Source organism: Camelus bactrianus, chromosome 30 (assembly GCF_048773025.1).
Source record: "Camelus bactrianus isolate YW-2024 breed Bactrian camel chromosome 30, ASM4877302v1, whole genome shotgun sequence".
NCBI classification, from domain to species: Eukaryota; Metazoa; Chordata; class Mammalia; order Artiodactyla; family Camelidae; genus Camelus; species Camelus bactrianus.
In genome coordinates this window covers 11,693,929-11,714,144 of record NC_133568.1, presented here as the reverse complement: position 1 = coordinate 11,714,144, position 20,216 = coordinate 11,693,929, and the positions used below count along the sequence as shown (strand labels likewise).

The following is a 20,216-nucleotide window of genomic DNA, read 5'->3' as shown; positions in this document are numbered from 1 at the left end:
TCAATTACACTGTGGTGAAGAGCCCTATGAGAGGAAACCACAAGTCAAGTTTTCATTACCAGATGAAGCACGAAGCACCACGGGTGGAATCCATCAATGTTGATTTTTTTTTTCTTTCAAGATGGGTCAGGGAAAGATGAGAACTCGCTCTCCCTGATGCCTCTCACACTTGTTTCTACCCAACGATCAGCTCACTGCAGCTCTCTTCGAGGTTTTCTTCACGTACAACCAGTTCACAGCCGCGGCGGACATGGAGGGGGTCTTATCTGTTTTGGACATCCCGGTCTCTCCATAATGTCCAGCACTCGAGCCATCTTGGGGGTTTTAGGAATTCAGGAGACTGCCCTGGTTAAGCCGCCAAACAGAAGGGCTGGGAGGTGGAGGATGTGGCTCTGAAGACTACTACCTGGATTTGTAATCTGTCCTCAAGGTAGGAGCAGGAGAGGGAAGAGTGACCTCTAGTTAGAACCAAAAAGGAAAAACTCAGAGCTCCCCAACAGACGCACAACACGCAGAGAACGTCCATCCCTGACCTCACCCAGGTGGGACTGTCCACTCCCTTCCACACAGGCCCCTTACGCAGTTGCATTTTTGAGGCTCACCTGCTCCAAGGTTGCCCTTGATATTCATTAGAACTTAACTTACCTTGAAACACAGTATCTCTACGGGGGGAACACAAGATTGATTGCCTGGTTCCACCCTGAAAGCACACAGCAGACGCTCAAAGAGCCAGTTAATGTACCCACTGGAAATGGCTTTGAAAAGTTTGAAATACTCAGCAGAGGCAGAGGGTGATGTAAGGATGAGATGATGTAAAAGTCGCGTTCCCTGCGGCCTCATCACTTCCCAGGGGGGCTCCTGTGACAGCCTCCCGGGTCTCTTATAGGCGCATGCTCCCTCCAGCCCGTTTTCCAACTCGCAGGCAAATCTTATGTTACTTGCCTACTTAAAATCCAGCAGTGACTTCCTTTTCTTTCGGATCAGCTCAGGCTCCCCTACCTGGAGGACAGGCTCCCGGGATCCGGCCTCTGCCCGCCTGTCCAGATGAAGCTCCCTCTCCCCATCAATCACCCGAAACCACATGTGGCTCCCCACACCAGGCTTACTTGTGTCTGTTCTCTCTTATCTCTGCTCATGCTGTCCCTGGAACACGGGCCCCCCTTTTTCACCTGGCAAAGCCCTAGTCATCCTCCAGAACTCCATCCCCAAATCACCTACTCCTGGAAGCTGCCTCTGAGCCACACTCCTCCTGCCCATGTGTGTCCCCTGAAAGCCCCAGGCACTCCCCCTACAGAGCACTATGGGGAGGTACTGTGGCTGTCCCTTTACTGATGCATCACCCACTCCCCTGGGCTAGCTGCTTAGTGAGTAACTGCATCTTCCTCTTGCACAACACCTAGCACATAGTAGGTGTGCCATAATTTTAAAAAAATCAATTATAGTTGGCTGGGAGGTCACTTCAATTCCTGATATTGTGACCATTAGGTAAATTTGCAGCAATCAAGTAATGTCCTTTCTCAAAACAACACAGCTGCCATCTGTGTCCTTCCTCCTAGAGCAGTGGTTCTCCAAGGGGCAGCGCCCAGACCAGCCAGGTCAGTATTGCCCGGAAGGTATCAGACATGCAAATTCCTGGGCCCCGCCCCAGTCCAGCTGAATCAGAAAATCTGAGGGCTGCCCCAGCAATCCGTAGTTTCACACAACTCCAGGGGACTCTGACACACTCTCAAGTCTCAGAACCAGTGCCCTAGAGCCTTCAAAGCCAACAAACAGGAGCAGTTCAGATCTGGCAGTGTACGCAGCTGCGGTAAGCTCTTCTGCCTGGCAAGTTCCCCCTTTCCGGGGTGGTGGAGCCTCTCCACGGCTGAAAGCAGCTGCGTTCACTGGGGCCAGATGCGGAAATACTTCCCCTCCCTGTATGCCACAGACTAATCAAGAATCACCTAGGGAACAAAGGAAACCAGGCAACTCTGTGCTCTGTGCTCCTGGGAGCTCTCACTAACCCCGGGCGGGGGCAGGCTCCCGCAGAAGCTTGCTGCACTGGACAGAGTTCACTTCGGGCTAAATCCAGGGCTGGAGCACCTTGATCTCACAGAAGCCAATTTCTGGCGACTTTTCTTCAAGAAACAACACCAGGAGTCTCACAGGCAGATCTGCCACTCGTGTACCAAGCAGATATAATGCAACGGAACAATTAGGAAGATCTTGGCTGTTAGTTTCTGCTGAAAGTTCCAAGGCACAACAAAGGCTATGGTCGTGAGCTGAATTTATTAGGTTTTGACACCCAATCCACCCCCAGATCACGGCATAATATATTCAGACCTACAGAAATGACCAAAGAAGCAGGGATGTACAATTTTTTAGCACTGACTTTTCTTATAAACCCTTCTGTCTAGTTTTAACTTCATACTTAATCATTTTTATTGAGCACCTACTATGCACAAGGTAGCCAGATCTCACTCACTAACCCAGTGGATCGCAACCCTGGCTGCACATTAAAATCACACGAGGGGCTTTGAAAAAAATTCTGATGCCTAGACCAGACCCCAGACCAATTAAACCAGAATGTCTAGAATGGGACTCAGGCACTGGCATTTCTAAAACTTCAATTTGGGGAACTACGGTTTTAAATAATATTGATGTCTGGACCCCACCCCAAACCATGTAAACCAGACTCTCTACGGCTGGAGCCTGAGCATGGCTGTACACGCACACGTATATTATGCACGCAGGTATATACACCTGTATTTGAATACACCTTGAGTGCCTATGCTTATGTAACATGCATACTTACGCGTCTATACATATGCATACATATACAAACGTACATGCATAGCACATGTATAGCCCAGGTGATTCTAATACAGCCAAGGTTGAGAACCACTCCACAGACACTGGTTCTCAAATCTGTCTGCACTTTAGAATTACCTTCTAAAAAATTCCAAACCTCAGGCCACATCCCAAACCAACTGGATCACAAGCTCGAGGGTAGTGGGCTGGGTATGAATATCAGTGTTTTTTCAGGGTCCCGAGGTGATTGCAACATGCAGACAAGCTCCGGATGCACAGCACAGACTCCAAGCTCAGGGAGAGCAGGAACTGCCTTCGCTGTTTTTACTGTAACCCTCCTACAGCATCCACCTTAAATATCTGTCGAGCTGAATTGAGTTTTTAAAGACATCTAGTACCATCTAGTACCATCTAGTACCATGATGTCCTTTACAACTACGCCTCTTGGAGCTAGAGCCTTCTAGGACTGTATGAATCCAACAGGGAGGTGGCACAAAAAGTATGTATGTCATAAAAACGACACTCTGCCTCCTCGTGAGTGAGCCCCAGGGAACCTCAGGGCTCCCACAGTAGTCACACTTTTGGTACTGTCTCGCTCTTCGGAATTTCTCCTTCTGTGTCTCCTTTGGGTAGCTTCAGACAAAAAAGTCTTCCCAGCTCCCTTCTCAGCATGTTTGAAAACTGGGAATGACTTCCGAGCACTCGAGTGCCGAGGGGTGACTCTAGGAACAGGAGTGCTCTTCACTCCTTGCTAAAGAGGGGGACAGGTGGCTTATTCACCAGTCCAGACGTGGCCTGCATTTTCAAAAACCAGCAGGTACGATAAAAAACACTTATTAATTCCTCATTTCACAGCTTTGATGCCATGCACCTAAGATACGCCCAACAAGGGAGGGTGACTTGACTCTATTGCAAACGCACGTGGTTGGGATACTTACCATTGATAGGATTCCTACTGTGAATCCTTTTGTGGAAATGCTGATGGTTACAGAGCAAGTTTGCTTTAAAAAGAGGTAAACCTGCAAAATCACTTATTAAAACTTGGAAAAATCAGCCCCATACCTCCTCTTCTTTTTGAGGTGACCTCTTTACAGGTGCTTTTTTAACTGACCTATGTTTTGCCAGCACTGATCATTCATCTCCATGCCTGATGACCAAGACAATTATTGTGTGTAGGTCCACAGTGACTGTTGCAGCCGGAGGAGGGCCGGGCTGGACGAGAGCAGGGCTCTGAGTACCAAGTCACCTCTAATTCCCTGCGTGATCCTGAGCAAGTCATCTGGTCCCCCGGTTCCTCATTTCTAAAACAAGAGAATAAACACTCGCAAGGATGGTCTTCTTCCAGCTCAAATATTATATGGTTTGAATTCTCTTGTGGACAATGATATTAGTCTTGTGGAAATGGCTTAAGTTTATCACTCTGTTTTCCTAAAAATGGATTATTATTTGGGAGAAAGTACCTTGAGTATCCAATTCCATGACCTGAGGATTAAGTAACTAAGACACGCACCATGGCGTACTAGACACAGCAAGGCTACAGAAGGAAGACAGACGGCCTAGGGTGGTAAAATTAATGAGAAAAGCAATTATACATCTAACCGTGATTTAAAACAGAATGAAACAGATGCTGTGGCATGAAACTGGAGAGAAGGCAGCTTCGAGTGTTTAACAAAGAACATCCAGAATAAGTAGTGGAAGTCTATCAGGGTTAAAGGAACGCTAGCCTTGGCTTCTAGTTCTGAACTTCCCAGGTGATGAACATGTCATCTCAGATAAGCCACCCATCTTCCCCACACTTACGTTTAAGTAAAATGTGAATTATATGATACCAATCCAACGTACAGGACAGTGCCGCTGAGAGGCTCGGGAAGACACTGGCATGAGAGGGCTTTACAAAATTCTGCAATGTAAGTTACACAAAACCATGGGGATATACTGTGTTCTTATAGATTTTGATCTGATGATTTATAAAAACCAGAATTTCCACTGAGAGAGGAATCCAGAGGTTAAATTCAGAGAGTCTCATGCAACAGGGCTTCTTTTTCTCCCACCTTCTTAATTTTTCCCTTATTTACTCAGTAAATTAAAATATGTGCTTATTTTAAAAATTAAATAGTATGGAAAGATATAAAATAAAAAATCCTTTCCCTCAACCCAGTAACCAATTTCTCTACCATTACTCACAATGTCTTATGAGTCCTTCCAGAAAAAAGCTGATGATTATCTCAAAACCACAACTCTATGTGTCTATGTTCCTGTATCTGCTCCCCATCTACAGCTATACACCTCCTTTTCTACGTATCCATTACTGGAGAGGAAAGATCTTATTTCAAATAATCTCAGTTTAAGGCAATATAGTTTTAGATTACTGAAATCTGACATTGCTGCTAGTGCTGATAATTAAATAATAATGCTCTTATTTTTTCTTACCAATAGGACAGGTGGAACAGAAGACAAGAAGGTTATTTAATATATTATGGACACCAAATCCTCAATTTAGGAGTATAGAGCACTGTGTTGTTTGTTGGTTAAAGAAAAGTCAAATCATTAAAGGACCTATAGATAGATCTTTGGCTCTGGATCTGCTTCTAAAAAAACTGAAGAGAGAAGTCATAGGATTTTTCACCTCTTTTTGTTCCATAAATGCATTTCAGGTTCACTTTCAAAGACAGCTCATAAAAAAGGGAGTTTTCAGGATTAACAAATTCACTGAATAACTCTTGGAGAGTGAAAGCATGCGCAACAATTTAGAAACAAGACATCAAGCTTTGAACTAAAACTGAACTGTAATAAACAGAACTTCTTCATGTTGGACTTACTCTATCATCCTTCATTCAGAGACCCAACAAAATTAATAAGGACCTAAGTCTATTTCTTTTTAATCGACATTCAGCTCAAGAAAATGATAAAGTATAGGAAAATGAACAGTTATTTAGGCCACAACATGCCCAGAACGATTTACCAGACATACTCTCACTCACAATGTAGAAAAACTGTCTCTGCTCTTACTCTGTACACCCTAAAGTTCTCTGTCATTTTGATGGCACATACTTTCCTGGCTTTATTATGTAACTAGTCAAGGCATTTTTCGTATTCTCTCCTCCGATCTGGAAGGCTCAAAGCAGTCACTGCAGTCACTCCACTGTTCAAAAGTTCTCACCTCCTCTTTCAAAGTGGGTTTGCCACAACCACCTCTCCTAATCTCCTCGTACAAATAAAAATAATAAAATAATGCCATTTGCAGCAACAGGGATGGCCCTGGAGAATGTCATTCTAAGTAAAGTAAGCCAAAAAGAGAAAGAAAAATACCATATGATGTCACTCATATGTGGAGTCTTAAAAAAAAAAAAAAGACTATTTATAAAACAGAAACAGACTCACAAGCATAGAAAACAAACTTATGGTTACCGGGGGGAAGGGGGTGGGAAGGGATATATTGGGAGTTCGAGATTTGCAGATACTGACTGGTATATTTAAAACAGATAAACAAGTTTATACTGTATAGCACAGGGAACCATATTTGATATCTTGAAGTAGCTTATGATGAAAAAGAATATGAAAACAAATATATATATATATTCTTGTACGACTGAAGCATTGCACTGTACACCAGAAATTGACACAACATTGTAAACTGACTAGACTTCAATTAAAAAATAAGTAAAAACAAAATCATTTCAGATTTCTGAATTTCTCTGTCCCTTTATTTCTGTGGAAAGAGCTATCATACTTTAATGCTCTGAGTCTCCCAAAAGGTCCTGACTATTTGGTTAAAAGGACCACTGCCACCACGTCCTGAAGGCAAAGTCCTGGTCTCTACGACAAATACAAAAATTACTCAGCTAACTTCAAACTCCCTGTGGTTCTCACACACGTTACTGAAATCACAGCACAGTATCTCTTATTAGCAGACAAAATGGTCTCAGGATGGCTGGGGGAAAAAACTCTCAAATTCAAATAAATGGAAAATTTGACAACAGAAATATAGAAAATGGCCTAGATGTCAAAATAATTTTATCTCTTCAGAAAAAAATCAGCTTAAGCGCCTTAGTTACTGATAAATAAAGAAACCTGGCTTGTACCTAAAGTGAACCATGCTGCTGGAATTAATTTACTTCCTTTCAGGCTGAAGAGTTTTCAGATGTCACGGTTCATAAATTCTTTTGGCTGGTGGGGCTTTCTAGTAATTTGCCTCCAAAAGTAATCAAGGAAGGGAACACTTTCTGGGAGAATAGGAAATTTGTGTCTTCAAAATTAATTAAGTCATTTATCATTTCTTCCAAAGGGATCAGTCACAACCTAGAACTACCTGGGAGTGGACTGACAGATTTGTTCCTTTAGAAATAGTTATTAAAACCTAATTGGAGGATTTCTATTTCTAGTAATAGGTGGGCTCAGTTATATGTAGTCTTTCCTATGTGTGAAACATTGTAAAACTAAATAAAAATAAAAATAAGCTGAATAAAGCATCATGGGATACACAGAAGGTATGAAGTGGTCTCCAAAAAGTTGGCGGGGGTACTCCCCTAAACAAGCCCTTTCTTGAGAGACAGATCCCTGCCACCAAACCTGCCTTCACTTTACCCGATGGCTACCCTCCCCAAGGGCGGGAGTGGACCCACAGTTCCCTGGGCAGATTGCAATTTTCTGAGGACAGCTCTGGGGTTTCCAGGGAGAAAATTAAAATAAAATAAGAGTCCTTCTCAAAAAAGCCAATGGAGGCTCTGATAAGGTGGTAGAGGAGGGCTTCCCACCATTCTGGGCTCCTTTGCCCAACCTTTTCAAACTCAACACATATATTTTTCTCGTTGTAAACTTCTGGCTTCATGAAAGCTGGCGGGGGTGGGCAGGCGGGGGGAGGCGGGACAAGGCATCCATGAGAGTTGGAATAAGGTAGGAAGAAAATACATCTGGCTGCTGATTTTGAGAACACACAGGTAAGCACGTGCCTTCTAAAACCCAGAAAGGAACACAGAGCTTCTTTAGAAAAACAGGATTCAACAAGAGTCACCTGGAAAGGCCACCCTGACCCCTGAACCTGGACACAATAGTTCAGTCTCCACAAGGTTATAACCTTGGCCATGGGTGAGAAATTCTGCTTTCCAAATGGAAATGTTGGGGACCCACAATGAATGGAAGAAATCTTACCTAGCTAAAACACAGTTGCTGGAATAGAATAGAATAGACCATTCCTTGGTCCTAAATCCCCATCTTTCTGCAGGATGGTACGGATGAGAAGTAAGAGACCGCATGGAGATGGATGATTGACGGGGGTCCAGACACCACTCCTGCAACTGCTTTCTCTGCCAGGTCACCCTCCTTACTAGGAAAAACCTGACGAATTAGTCTTTTTTAGTAGGGAAATATATCTACATTTAGCTGTGCCCAGTTTGTGGAAATTTGTTCATCCCAACCTCCACTTTCCAGCTGCGACCTGGATGACACATCAGGAGTGGACGGGGAAAATTCTCTAGTCATGAGCTGGCAAAGAGCAGCTAAGCAGCTCATGCCTGTGTCAGTCTCTTAAGATGGATCAGATTCACTACTGCCTCCTTCCGGCAGTGACACACTGCCCAATTAGAGCCAACCTTCCTAGAGAACACAACAAAGAAACCCAGATGAAGTATTTTTTAAAATTCTCCCTATAAGCACCAAAGAGCTTACAAGAGAGTGGGGATTTAGGCTTAAGACCTAAGAGATACCAAGGGGATACCAAGATGTGGCCCTGAGTCTTAGGGGCCACCATTATCCATTTGGGGGGATCTGTCAATCCAGAAGAGAAGGCTGGGGAGGTGAGCAGCACTTCTGGCAGCCTCACAGGGGGGCCAGGGCATCCCTAAGATTAAGGCTCGTAAGTCACGTCACACTTTTGGTAGAGACCTCAAAGAGCGAGGCCCTACAAGTAAGAGAAAACAAAAAATGAACTAGTCCTGGCTTCCTGACATGTGGATGGCCTAGAAAAATCTCAGGTCCCCAAATTGATCTGGGATTGCTGGTACCCCCAAAAGTTTGCAGAGGCCATTTAAAGACCTCTCTAGAATTCTTGTCATGTTTATCACCAGCATTCAAAGCCTCCAATTATTTCATTTCATCAATCTTCAGTATCACTAATTATATAATGCACTGTTATTTTAGGTACGTACAAATGAAAAGGGAAAAATGCTACCAACTATAAATGTACATCTCCATGAATTGTAAACCACATCAGAATTTCAGAGATCAAAATGTGAAAAACATTTACTTCTTAAATTGATAAGACATGGTATTTATACAAATTTTTTTTTCAAAACACAAACATACATTCAAAGATAACAAGGCACATGAGGAGGTATAATGACATGAATATGAGCCAAGATGAGAATCAGAACAAAACACAAACGGAAGAAACAGACACATCCCACATGGAAAAATTACCCGACACAGAATGTAAGACAACCATACTTACTATGCTCAAGGAGATAGAAGTTGGGCTTAAAATTTTCAAAACAAGGAACCAGGACTATATAAAGTAACATTAAAGATTTGAAAATGAGCTAAAAATTCTAGAACTGAAATTCAGTAACTGAAATTAAGAATGCAACAGATGGATTTAGCTGCAGATTAGATATAGCTGAAGAGACATGGTGTGACTTAGAAGACAGGTCAGAAAAGCTACCAGATGTAGCTAGGAGATATAAAAAAGATGGAAAAACGGAAGAGAGGGTAAGAGATATAAAAGTTATAGTGAGGAAGTTTAAGATAATAAAATTCCCTTGCATCACAGAGTTCTCCCAATAAAAGGCAATAAAGTTCAGGGGAAATTGCTAATTTTCCTAAGCCCAGCTCCCTCAAAGGCCAACTATACAACCGAGGCAGGTCACTTTAGCAAAGATCCAGAGGTAGTGTAACAGGGGTTAAAAATTGCAATATTGTGATTTATAAGAAATATGTATTTGGCCATTCAGATGAACAAAATATATTTCTCATATATACGGTCTTCATCCACAAACATGGTTCCTGGCTCACAGCTCCCCAAACCCTTGGAATTTCCTGAGCGATAAGTGCAATGAGAATCTCTCTTGTTATAATACTTGGTCTTTTGTCCTCAGTTCCTGAAACTGCTTCAGAGCCAAAAAGGTGAAATAGATGTCTTGTTATTCATAACAAGCCTCACTCTACCACACCTGGGTTTATATTAACGAAGTAACCTTTGGAAAGTACCTAGGGATGGGGGCGGGTTGCCAGGGGAACCAACCATGGAAAGACGGATGGAACTTTTCAATTCCACCACCTGATTTCCAGGCTGGGGCAAGGGGCTGGAGGTTGAATCAATCGCCAATGGCCAATGACTTGATCAATCATGCCTTTGTAATGAAGCCTCCACAAAAAACCAAAAGGAGGAGTTTTTGGAGAGCTTCCAGTTTGGGGAACAAGAACATTTCCACGTACCACTGTGCTGAGCCCCAAACCCCATGAGGACAGAATCTCCTTTGTTTGGGATCTCACCCTGGGTATCTCTTCATCTGGCCATTGATTTGTATCTTTAATATCCTTTGCAATAGACCAGTAATCTAAGTGGGTTTTCCTGAGTCTGTGACCACTCTACCAAATTAACTGAAATCAAGGAGGGAGTCGTGGGAGCCTCTGATTTATAGCCAGTTGGTCAGAAGCACAGGTGACAACCCAGCCTTGCCACTGGCATCTGAACTAGAGGGCAGTCTTGTGGGTGAACCTGATGTTACTACAGGTAGATAGTGTCAGAACTGAGTTGAATTGCAGGACACCCAGCTGGTGTTGCAGAGAATCGCTTGGATGTGTGTGGGGGGGAACCCCACGTACTCTGGAATTGGTAACCAGAACTCTTTTTAAGTACACATGACTGGTTATTTTATTTTTCTGTGCATCAATTTTATATGTAAATGGATATAGTAAAAGCATACCCACTTTATAAACCAGAAAGAAAAATAGCATATGATATCACTTATATGTGGAATCTTAAAAAAATGACACAGATGAACTTATTTACAAAACAGAAACAGACTCACAGTCATAGAAAACAAATTTATGGTTACTGGAGGAGAAGGAGGGTAGGGATAAACTGGGAGTTCGGGATTTGCAGATATTACCTACTATATATAAAATAGATAAACAACAAGGTCCTACTGTATAGCACAGGGAACCATATTAAATATCTTGTAATAGACTATAATGAAAAAGAATATGAAAAGGAATATATGTATATATGTATATGTATAACTGAATCACTATGCTGTACACCAGAAATTAACACAACGTTGTAAACTGACTATACTTCAATAAAAAAGAGTTTTGGGGGAGTGATGGAAATGCTATCTTGACTGTGGTTTGATTTCACAAGTAAACCCAAATGTAAAACCACTGAATTATACATTTTAAATGGATATAGTTTATTATGCATAAGTTATGCACCAATAAAGCTGATTATACTTAAAAAAAAAGAGTACCCACTTCACAAGCTGTTATAAAGACTGAGAATCAACGCTTGTGAAGCACTGAATAAGGGCTCACTATACGCTGGCTGAAACCAAGGAGACAGAACTCCCTATCCACTCAAGGTTGCTTCAGGAATTGAACAGGCACCCCACCGCTGTGACAAAAGTTCAGCCTAAAACACAGCCCTTGAAGTGTTGGAATTGTGGAACATTAGGGTTGGATGGAACTTCATAAAATAGCCATCCAATCAGAGGTTTATTGTTTTTCCTCTTAAAAAAACGGGTTTTCTACATGTAGATCAATTTTTTTTAACCCAAATAGAAATATAGATAATTAACAAAAGATATAAACAGGTGACAATTCTACAGAGAAATGCTCAGCCTAGTTGGTAACCAAAATGCAAATGGAAGCAACAATGTGATATTTTTCACCTTATCAATTAAATAATTTTTTAAAAAAGACCCTGTCATCAATGATGTGGTGAAATCATTTCCAGTTCTGGAAAGCAATTTGCTCCCAGGGTGCTTCCATTCTTGGATAAGTAATTTCACTACCTGAGAATGTATACAAAGAAAACAATCCAAATTGTAGAAAAGTATGGACACAAAGTCACTCACTGAAATGACACAGTGGTGGGAAATTGGGAGCAAATAAGGTCCACTAACAACGAAATATTGTGATCAGTCAACAGGCGTCCAAAGTACTGAATCATGTAGTCATTAAAAATTATATTTAAAAAGAGTTTGTAATAACATGGAAATTGCTATCATATTAACTGGAAAAAAAGGCAAGATGAAAATTAAAATTATACGTACAGTATGATCTCAATTGTGTTTAATAATGAGCTGAGGAAAAAAACACTAAAAATAAACATAGTGCAATATGATCAGATCAATCACAGGTAAGATGATTTTTTTTCATTCTTCTTGCTACTTTCCATAACAAATATGTATTACTTTCCCAAACAGGGAAGTAAACGTTTCATTCCAATTATTTACTGTACATATAATATAAAAGATCATTAGAGGAAGCATTAAAACATTGTTTTCAAAATTTCTGAGATATAACTGACACATAACATTATATTAGTTTCAGGTGGACAACATGATTCGCTATTTGTATATAACATGAAATGATCACCACAACAAGTGTCGTCATCACCACAGGGTCACAATTTTTTTTCTTTTCTTTTTTTTTTAATTGAAGTATAGTCAGTTTACAGTGCAAATTTTTTTCCTATGTTGGGAACTTTTAAGGTCTACTCTCTTCACAACTCTCTAAAATATAATACAGTATGGTTAACTACAGTCATCATGCTCTACAGAGGAAGCTTTATAAAATAATCTCATTCCACTAATCTGTATCCTCAGTGCTACCTGTACACACACACACACCCCTTGGGCACAGATGTAATCCGTCTGAATTAATGGTTAGTTCTTTCAGGACAAGATGACCTGGAAATGAGACAGCTATCAAACTCTTTTCCTTCCTGGCCTTCCTCCACCAAACTGCTGTGGCATTGGGGAAGAAGGAAAGGTACCCCAGTGGCACCTGAGTGTCAAAGGAGATGGGACACACTCCTGACTCCTAGCCCCAGCCTCAGCCCTGACCTCTGCAAACCACCAAACTTCTCTCAGCTTCAGTTTCCCCATTTACACAATGGAGCAAGGAGAGCTGGTCACGGATTCCCAGGTCTCCTTGCAGGTCTAACCTCTGTGAGTACGTGTAGATTTCACCCAAAATCTCCAAATCGATCTTGCATCTTGAAAAGTTTTATAAAAATCAAATCACTTTCAACACAAATGGAAAACTACATTTTTTAAAAATCCCTCCTACAGCAAATCTTCTAACAGAGAGTCTTTATTTTTGTTAAATCTAGACAATGACATATTGGCAGATCAGTTTCATGCACAGCCAGGTACACTTAGATACTAATCATAGCCCTTTCTTTTCCTCATTAAAAATAGGTCAATTTAGATTAAGGGAAAAGATTATGAAGGACTGAAAAGTCTGAAATATAGAGGGTTTTTACTTGCTTGTTTTATTATTTTAAGTTTTCAAGAACTTGAATTACATGCCTACCTGACCCCAAAGATATTTTCTATCTATGGCCTGTTTCAGTGCAAGGCTTGGGAATTCCAAAACAGAAGTCTGAATCAATGAAATCGTCCTGTAAACTTTTCAAACACCATTACAGTGACCTGAAAAAGAGTCTCATTCACTTTCTGAAGCAATAACTTGGGCACTAGGCCAACCTCACTTACAAGATCCATTAAGTTACTTCTATCAACTAGCAGAATTCACGGATCCTGCTGCTAAACTTGTACTAACCTTGCCCCTTGTTCCATCCTACAAAGATGCTGCTGATGCTGACGCCATGAAAGTTCTGCTTTTGAGGGCAGACATTAACAGAAGCACAGGCTGCGCTGTATTTAACAATTCTGTTTTGATCCCTGCTCTCTGCTGAATTCAAGTCTTTGAGACACTTCTAGCGCTCACCAGTCACGGAGAGAAGAAAGCCTCTGCTTTCCTGTTCCTGCAGCCACGGCTGTCCTCCCACTTCTCAAAACGTTTTCCAGAGGCAGCTTCACCTGAAGCTAAGGAAACTGAAACCTTAGCGCCCCTTCCAAGGCCCTAGCAAGATGTTCACCTGGTTCTTTTGTCTTTTTCTTAAAGAGGACTCCTCACATTACAGAAGCATCCGGTCCCACCAGAACCAGATCCTCCCCTGCTGCTTCCCTCCCCGACTGCTGCCCACCAGCCACTGTCCAGGCAAGGACTGGGATGGCCCTGCGGGCAACGGTGGCTGCCAATGGCAGTGCCACTACCTGCATTTCTGGTACATAAATCAGCCACACGCTAGGGGAAGAATATGGCAGGGTTGGTTTGTTTGCTTGTTGCTGCTTTTTCACCTTAAAAGACTGACTTAATGTGATGACCAGATTAGTATACGTGACCTGACAAGGGATGTTTATTCTGATCTATTTATTTTTTTTTAACAACTTGTATTTTTCTTGCTTTTTATTTTTTAAGAAATCTAACTTTTTGGGGGGGGAGTAATTAGTATTTTTTTTTAAATGAAGGTACTGGGGATTGAACCTCAGACCTCAGGCATGCTAGGTATACACTCTACCCCTGAGCTACACCCTCCCTCCTGCTTTATGAAGTTATTCATAGAGAAAGTTCCACAGTGTACATCACACACTTACCAAGTCACCTGTCTTGAAAAGAACCAAGTTACATTAAATAAAGCCTCTCCCAGAAAAGTGGGAATGGTTGTGTAGCACGTTACAGAGTAACTAATACCCCTTAGAACAGTGATTCACAATCAGGAGTGATTCTGCTCCCGAGGGGACTTCTGGCAATAACTGGGAACACTTTCGGTTGTCACAATGGGGGAGGGAGTGCGGGGTGCTACTGGCATCCTGTGGGCAGAGGCCAGGGCTGCTGCTAAACATTCTACAATGCACAGGGCAGCCCCCACGACGATGAATTATCCCAGCCACAGCACTGAGAGAGCCCAGGTTGAGAAACTCGGCCTTAAAATAATGGCACATGTAGGCAGGGAAGCAAGGATTTTATCTGGAAAATGATTAACCTTTAAAGAATAGAGTGAGTGAAGGCCAGAGCTGCTGTCTGACTTCAACCACCATGCCATGGTCAAAGCAGCAAAGGCTCCAGACTTTTAAGGATCACGGGGCTCCAGGGACCCTCGCCAAGAGTGGCTACATGAGGAGGTGGTGGCATAATTTCAGGAGCACTAGAAAAGGCACTTCGAGTCCCCAGGTACCTCCTACACCCGCTGCTCTATGCTTGAAACCTTCTCGTGATGGACAGAGCCTTTCATTCCATAATGACGTTTAAAGTGCAAAGACCCCTGGAAGAAAGAACAGTGACCTACATTCATATTCAAGAGAAAGTGACTGACGACAGATTGTTTTTCCCCCCCAAGTTTTCATACAATGAAAGGCTCTGAGCAGCTGAAAGCAGTGGAGAGGGAGAGAGGCCAGGTCCCCAGGAGGTAGGGGAAGGGTGAAGGAGTGGGCAGCATGGGGTTCTGAAATAAATGTCACCTACTCTATAGACTTATGCCTGAGCCTGCAGGGAGAAAAGGATGCAGAGAAAAAAAGAAGTCACATTCCTGGCCTTGAAGAAGATTACAATCAAGTTCAGCTCAGGTCAAAAAAACTCCAGGAATGTTTGAAAGAATGGTCGGGATGCTATCCCTGCAGCTGGAACAGGGGACAAGGGTCCCCACCAGCTGTGGGATCACGGTGGACCCCAAACCCTGCTGGGCGGAAACCCCCACCTAACACCTAGCAAAGCCATGGACACAGTAAAAGGCTCGGCAGCCCTTCTTTGCTGAATGAACGGAAAGTTTTCCCCAGGAAGAGTTATTGAATTCCTAAAGCGCTGTAAAGATGGTTTGTTTTCCTTCACACTGTCTCCTGCAAACTTTCCCTCAATTAGGGAGGGAGGTCGTTGTTCATTTTCTTTACCTATCTGAAATCCTATTCCATTTTGCAGGGCCAGTTTATGTTTTCTCTGCATGTTCCTGATTTTGGCCTTTTTCCCCTCCCTCTTCTAAGTACAGGCCCTCCTAGAGAGTCACTCATCTAGTGCTTACTACATGTCCTATGTACCTTTCATAATGATCTTCTGCCAGACAACATCGGGGGGGGGCTTTCAAGTTCATAACAAAAAAATAATAGATTGTAATTTAAAAAAAATTTTTAAGGGAGATCAGAAATAATCTGGGAAGAAAAAGATCACTGTACTGAGAAGCTGGGATAAAGCAGTTACCAGGAATTGCTGGAGGCCAAGTTAAAAAGATAAACATACTAGACACAGAGCAAATTCTTGCCATCTGATAAAAGGAAAGCCACAATTCCATGAGGACAGAATTCTGTTTTTGACATTAAATTCTAGGAGGAATTTGCTCCTGGCTTTTCACATATGCTGCCCAGTCATTTTATGTGTTTAGCTCAACAACTCTGGTAGGTCCTTTAGGACACAGCCTACCTACAAGACTACATTTCTCTGATAACAGCCTATGTATAACAACTCCGCCAATAGCCTGAAGACCCACGATTTTCTTGCCAATCTGGATATTCCAGTGTGTCTCAGGATCCCAAGAGTATCAGAGTAATAGAGTCATCTAATCTCTTAGCAGGAAGGACCCTCGGACCATTTGATCCTGCCTCTAGGTCCCCAGCCATCACAATGATGGGATTTTAAAGACATCCTCACCCCAGCCGCTGTCACCAGTTTGGAGCTAGGGGCTGGCAGGTCCACGCTGACCCTACCTTCATACCTCCCCGACCCAACAGTGGTTTAGTTGATTGTCTTTTGTCTGTCTTTCTGTCCCCACCACAACCTCTCCACCTTTGAGTTTCAAGGCTTTGCTCATTCACCTTTGATTCCCTGCAATAACCAGCACCATGCTTTGCACAGAGGAACTGACTTTCTTTTTAGTTTTATTTCCAGTGAGAGGAAACTGAATTGGAAAGAGGTCCCAGAGCAGGCCTTTTCATTATTCTGCCCTGCTCCCCTCTGACAAACCCTCAAGCTGTAGTAGAAGACCGGCTCTTCCTACACCCCACAGCAAGCAGTCCAGAAAGGTTAAAGTGCAGGTTACTAAAGGAACTGAAGAGTCCAAAGACAAATTTTCTCTTCCTTGTCTCCATATGCACCCCAAAGGTACACTGGGCAACCCTTCAGAAAAAGAAAAACAACAATCTTGTATTCGGTAGGTGCTCAGTAAATGTCTATTAAAACAAAGAGCACAGGAACCTTGAACAGAGTAAGTACTCAATAAAAATCTGTTCAATTGAAAAGTTTGTAACACATCTGTTTTGCACACAGTAGGTGCTCCATAAATATCTTTTAAATTAAGACAATCCTAAGACTGCTGCCTTGCACACAGTAGGCCTCCTATAAATGGGCATCAAATCAAATAGAAGCAGATAACTCGCTCCTTAGAGAACCGGGCAGAGGTGACATGAATCAAATCCTAGGCACAGATCCATGAATGGAAACGCGCGTCTGGAGGTAGCGCTTTCCAGAGTGAGTGTGGGAGAGGCGCGTGAGAACGCGCGGCCGAGGAGGACACCGCTCTTTCTCCAGCCGCGGGCCCACTGCCTGCTCCCGAGGACTGATCAGCGATGGGGATCCATTCCGCACCCAGGGGCGGGAAACCGCCGCCGCCTCCAATTGTTACTTCAGGGCTGCACCTGGAGCTCCTGCCTCGGCCCCCTACCGGGGCATCCGCCCACCCTGGCTTCTCCCCGGATTCCGGAGATTTATGGGCAGAACAAAAGCAAAAGGGCCAGCCGGGCTTCTGATTGCTTTTCTGAGGGAGAGCAGGGGGAAGAGGCTTGGGGAGCCCGCCCGGGACCGCGCAGTGATGTCAAACCCGACTCGCCGCCCGCAGCGGCCCGCCCTCCCCAGCAGATACGAGCTCGGGAGTGCTGAGCCGGGAAAGCGGCGGAGCTCCCTCCCTCCCCGCTCTCCCGGGCGCCCGGAGCCCCCGCCCTGGGGCCGCGAAGGGGCAGAGTGGGCGCCTCGGCGGGGTGGAGCGTAGGGAGCGCTGTATTAACCCTTAAACTAGCCAGGAAGGAGCCCGTCTGGAGGGGATGATGCTAGGCGACTGGGGCAGACCCCACAACCAAGATCCGAATCTGAACTGGCATTGCGAACTGCCCCTCGGTGCCCCCAGATCCGACGAACTGTCCCTGGCGATGGGGTCCCCTCGCGGTGTCCGGCCCCTATAGCCTGCGCCCCTACACCTCCACCTCCGCGACCCGGGGGAGCCCAGCGGCAACCTTCCCGTCCAAATCGCGGGTCCAGGGTCTACACCGGTGCGCGCGGTCCGCCGACTCTGGGGTCACAGTGGGCGGCCGCGTCGACCCCCAGGAGACCGCTCGGAAACTCGCTAGTGTGGAATTTGCTGGGGGATTTGTTTTGGATTTTTTTTTTTTCCTCAAAGGTGAGGTGGGGGCTCCAGAGAGAGCGGGGAAGTATCATTTCTACCTTTCTCCTTGGCTTCTCCGGAGCCCACAGAACTCCGAGAGGAGCAGGCAGACCGGAGAAGAAAGAAAGCGAAGAGGGAGTCACTTACCCAAGGCAGAGCCGGAGAGCGCGGCGGCCCGGGAGCGAGCGGCGCCTTTGTCTGCGGTCGCGGCGCCGGCGCGCTCGGCCCGGCGGGTCCCAGCCCCTGCGCGCGGCGAGCTCCCGCGGGCGCCGGGACAGCCCGGCTCACGGCTCCCCCTCCGGCTTCAGCTGCGGCTCGGGCACTAGCCCCCGCCCGCGCCGCCCCGCGCTCGCCGCCGCCGCCGCCGCGGCTCCGCCCCGAGCCGAGCCCCGCCCCCGGCACTCCGCGCCCCCACCTGCTGCGGCGACGGGCGTGGGGGGTCCCGGGCGTGGGGGAGCCCGGCCCTGCGCCTCCGGGGGCCGCTGCCTGCCCTGCGCACCCCGTGCCCCACCTCCCGCAGCCCCCGGGCCTCTCTGCCGCGCTGTTCCGGGGCGGAGCGCGCGCAGTGTAGACGGGCCTTCTCCGACCCAGCCCCTCGGAGGCAACCTCACCTGCGGGGGCGGGCGCCCACGTTTTCTGAGTCGAGCGCCAGTCCCGGGGTCTCCTGGCCTCCTTGCCTGGACGCACGACCCCCAGACTCCTCCATCACCTTTGAAGCTCGTCCTCACTCCAGCCCTGTGGGAGGAGACCCCTCGGGCTCTGACCGGGAGGGATGGGCGGCGGGAAGCCGAGCGCTCCTGAGCCCCGGCCGAAATCCGGCCTCTCCGCGGGGTCTGCCACGCGACGCTGCAGCAGCCGGGGGTGGGGGCGCGGGGGAGGAGAAGGAACTGGCGGGGACCGGGTGGCCGGCGGCACCTGCCAGGGGGAGAGCTGAGTGGGCGGGAGAGGGACCCCGCCCAGGGTCGAGGGGGCGCAGAGCGCGCGTGCACCAGTCCAGAGCCGGCCGCTCGGGCTGTGAATCTGTGCTCGTTTACACGGCCGGGATAGAACTAACAGAAGGGAACCAACACTTAGGAAGCCAGAGAAAAGGCAAGCAGAAGCCACCAGACCCATAGTACTGGTAATAGCGTTTAGATGGTGCCTAATCCAAAGATAATCCAAAGTGGTCCACACCGATTGGGGCGTCACAATGCGTGCACTACAAAGGAATGGTTGAAGAGCCTCTTTTCTAGGCAGAGAAAAATATGATAACCTAAATATTGTATAATGAGATCACTAGTGGCTTTAGCTGCCCATGAGCCCTCCCTTCTCCCAACTCCCAAAGCATTCAGTGTAAAAACCTCACTTTGACACTTCAGAGGGTCTACTCTGTACTATGGTTATTTCTGCTTCACACCTACCTCTACCTCCAGGGCCTCATACAATTCCAAGTGTGTAATATGCGCTCAATAACTGTTGAAAGAATTAAGGTATGAATCATGTAACAGTGCTAATCGTAACATGGGCAAAACATAAAAATTTTAAATTGTGGGTCATATTAGAAAATGCTTTAAGTGGTTAGAGCAGTGATGTCCATATGAAGGGTAATAAATGGTAGCTGCAATTATTGTGTGGATACAATTGCTGTTAACTGCATATATGTAGGTAACAGGTTTAGGATTAGATGCTAAACTAGAGACCACGGTTATCAGGACCTTCGTTAACCTAAAAGAATACATAAGGATAAGGAGAGCATGTGTAACAAGTAGATGTGTGTACATCACTGGCAGGACATTCTAATGCATATTCCTCAAAGAGAGCATTTTAGCATTTCACATCTTTAATTTTCATTACAAATAAGTATTATCAATTCAGTGGTATGCATAAATATGAACTGTTCTGTGTTGATTTATTCATTTTTATAACATGTTTTCTAGGAAGGAAGACTAAGAGGCCTTAAGGATGCTCATTTTATCCAAAAAAGCTGGAAGGGCAAATGTCCCACCACAGTAAGCACACCGGG

The 20,216-nt window shown here is 45.0% G+C and overlaps 1 protein-coding gene across 2 annotated transcripts in view; it reads right to left on the bottom strand.

Annotated features, from left to right (window-relative positions):
• The window catches only part of MAPK4 (mitogen-activated protein kinase 4), a 148,475-nt gene extending 129,511 nt beyond the window's left edge, over nucleotides 1–18,964 (bottom strand). The window contains exon 1 of one of the 2 annotated variants that reach the window (XM_074355145.1): nucleotides 18,826–18,964. The gene's annotated coding sequence lies outside the window, so the exon portion shown is untranslated. Of the gene's footprint in view, nucleotides 1–18,361; nucleotides 18,565–18,825 lie in introns of those variants that run through there. The other variant, XM_074355144.1, reaches the window with a different exon arrangement.
• Between the last annotated feature and the right edge of the window lie 1,252 nt (nucleotides 18,965–20,216).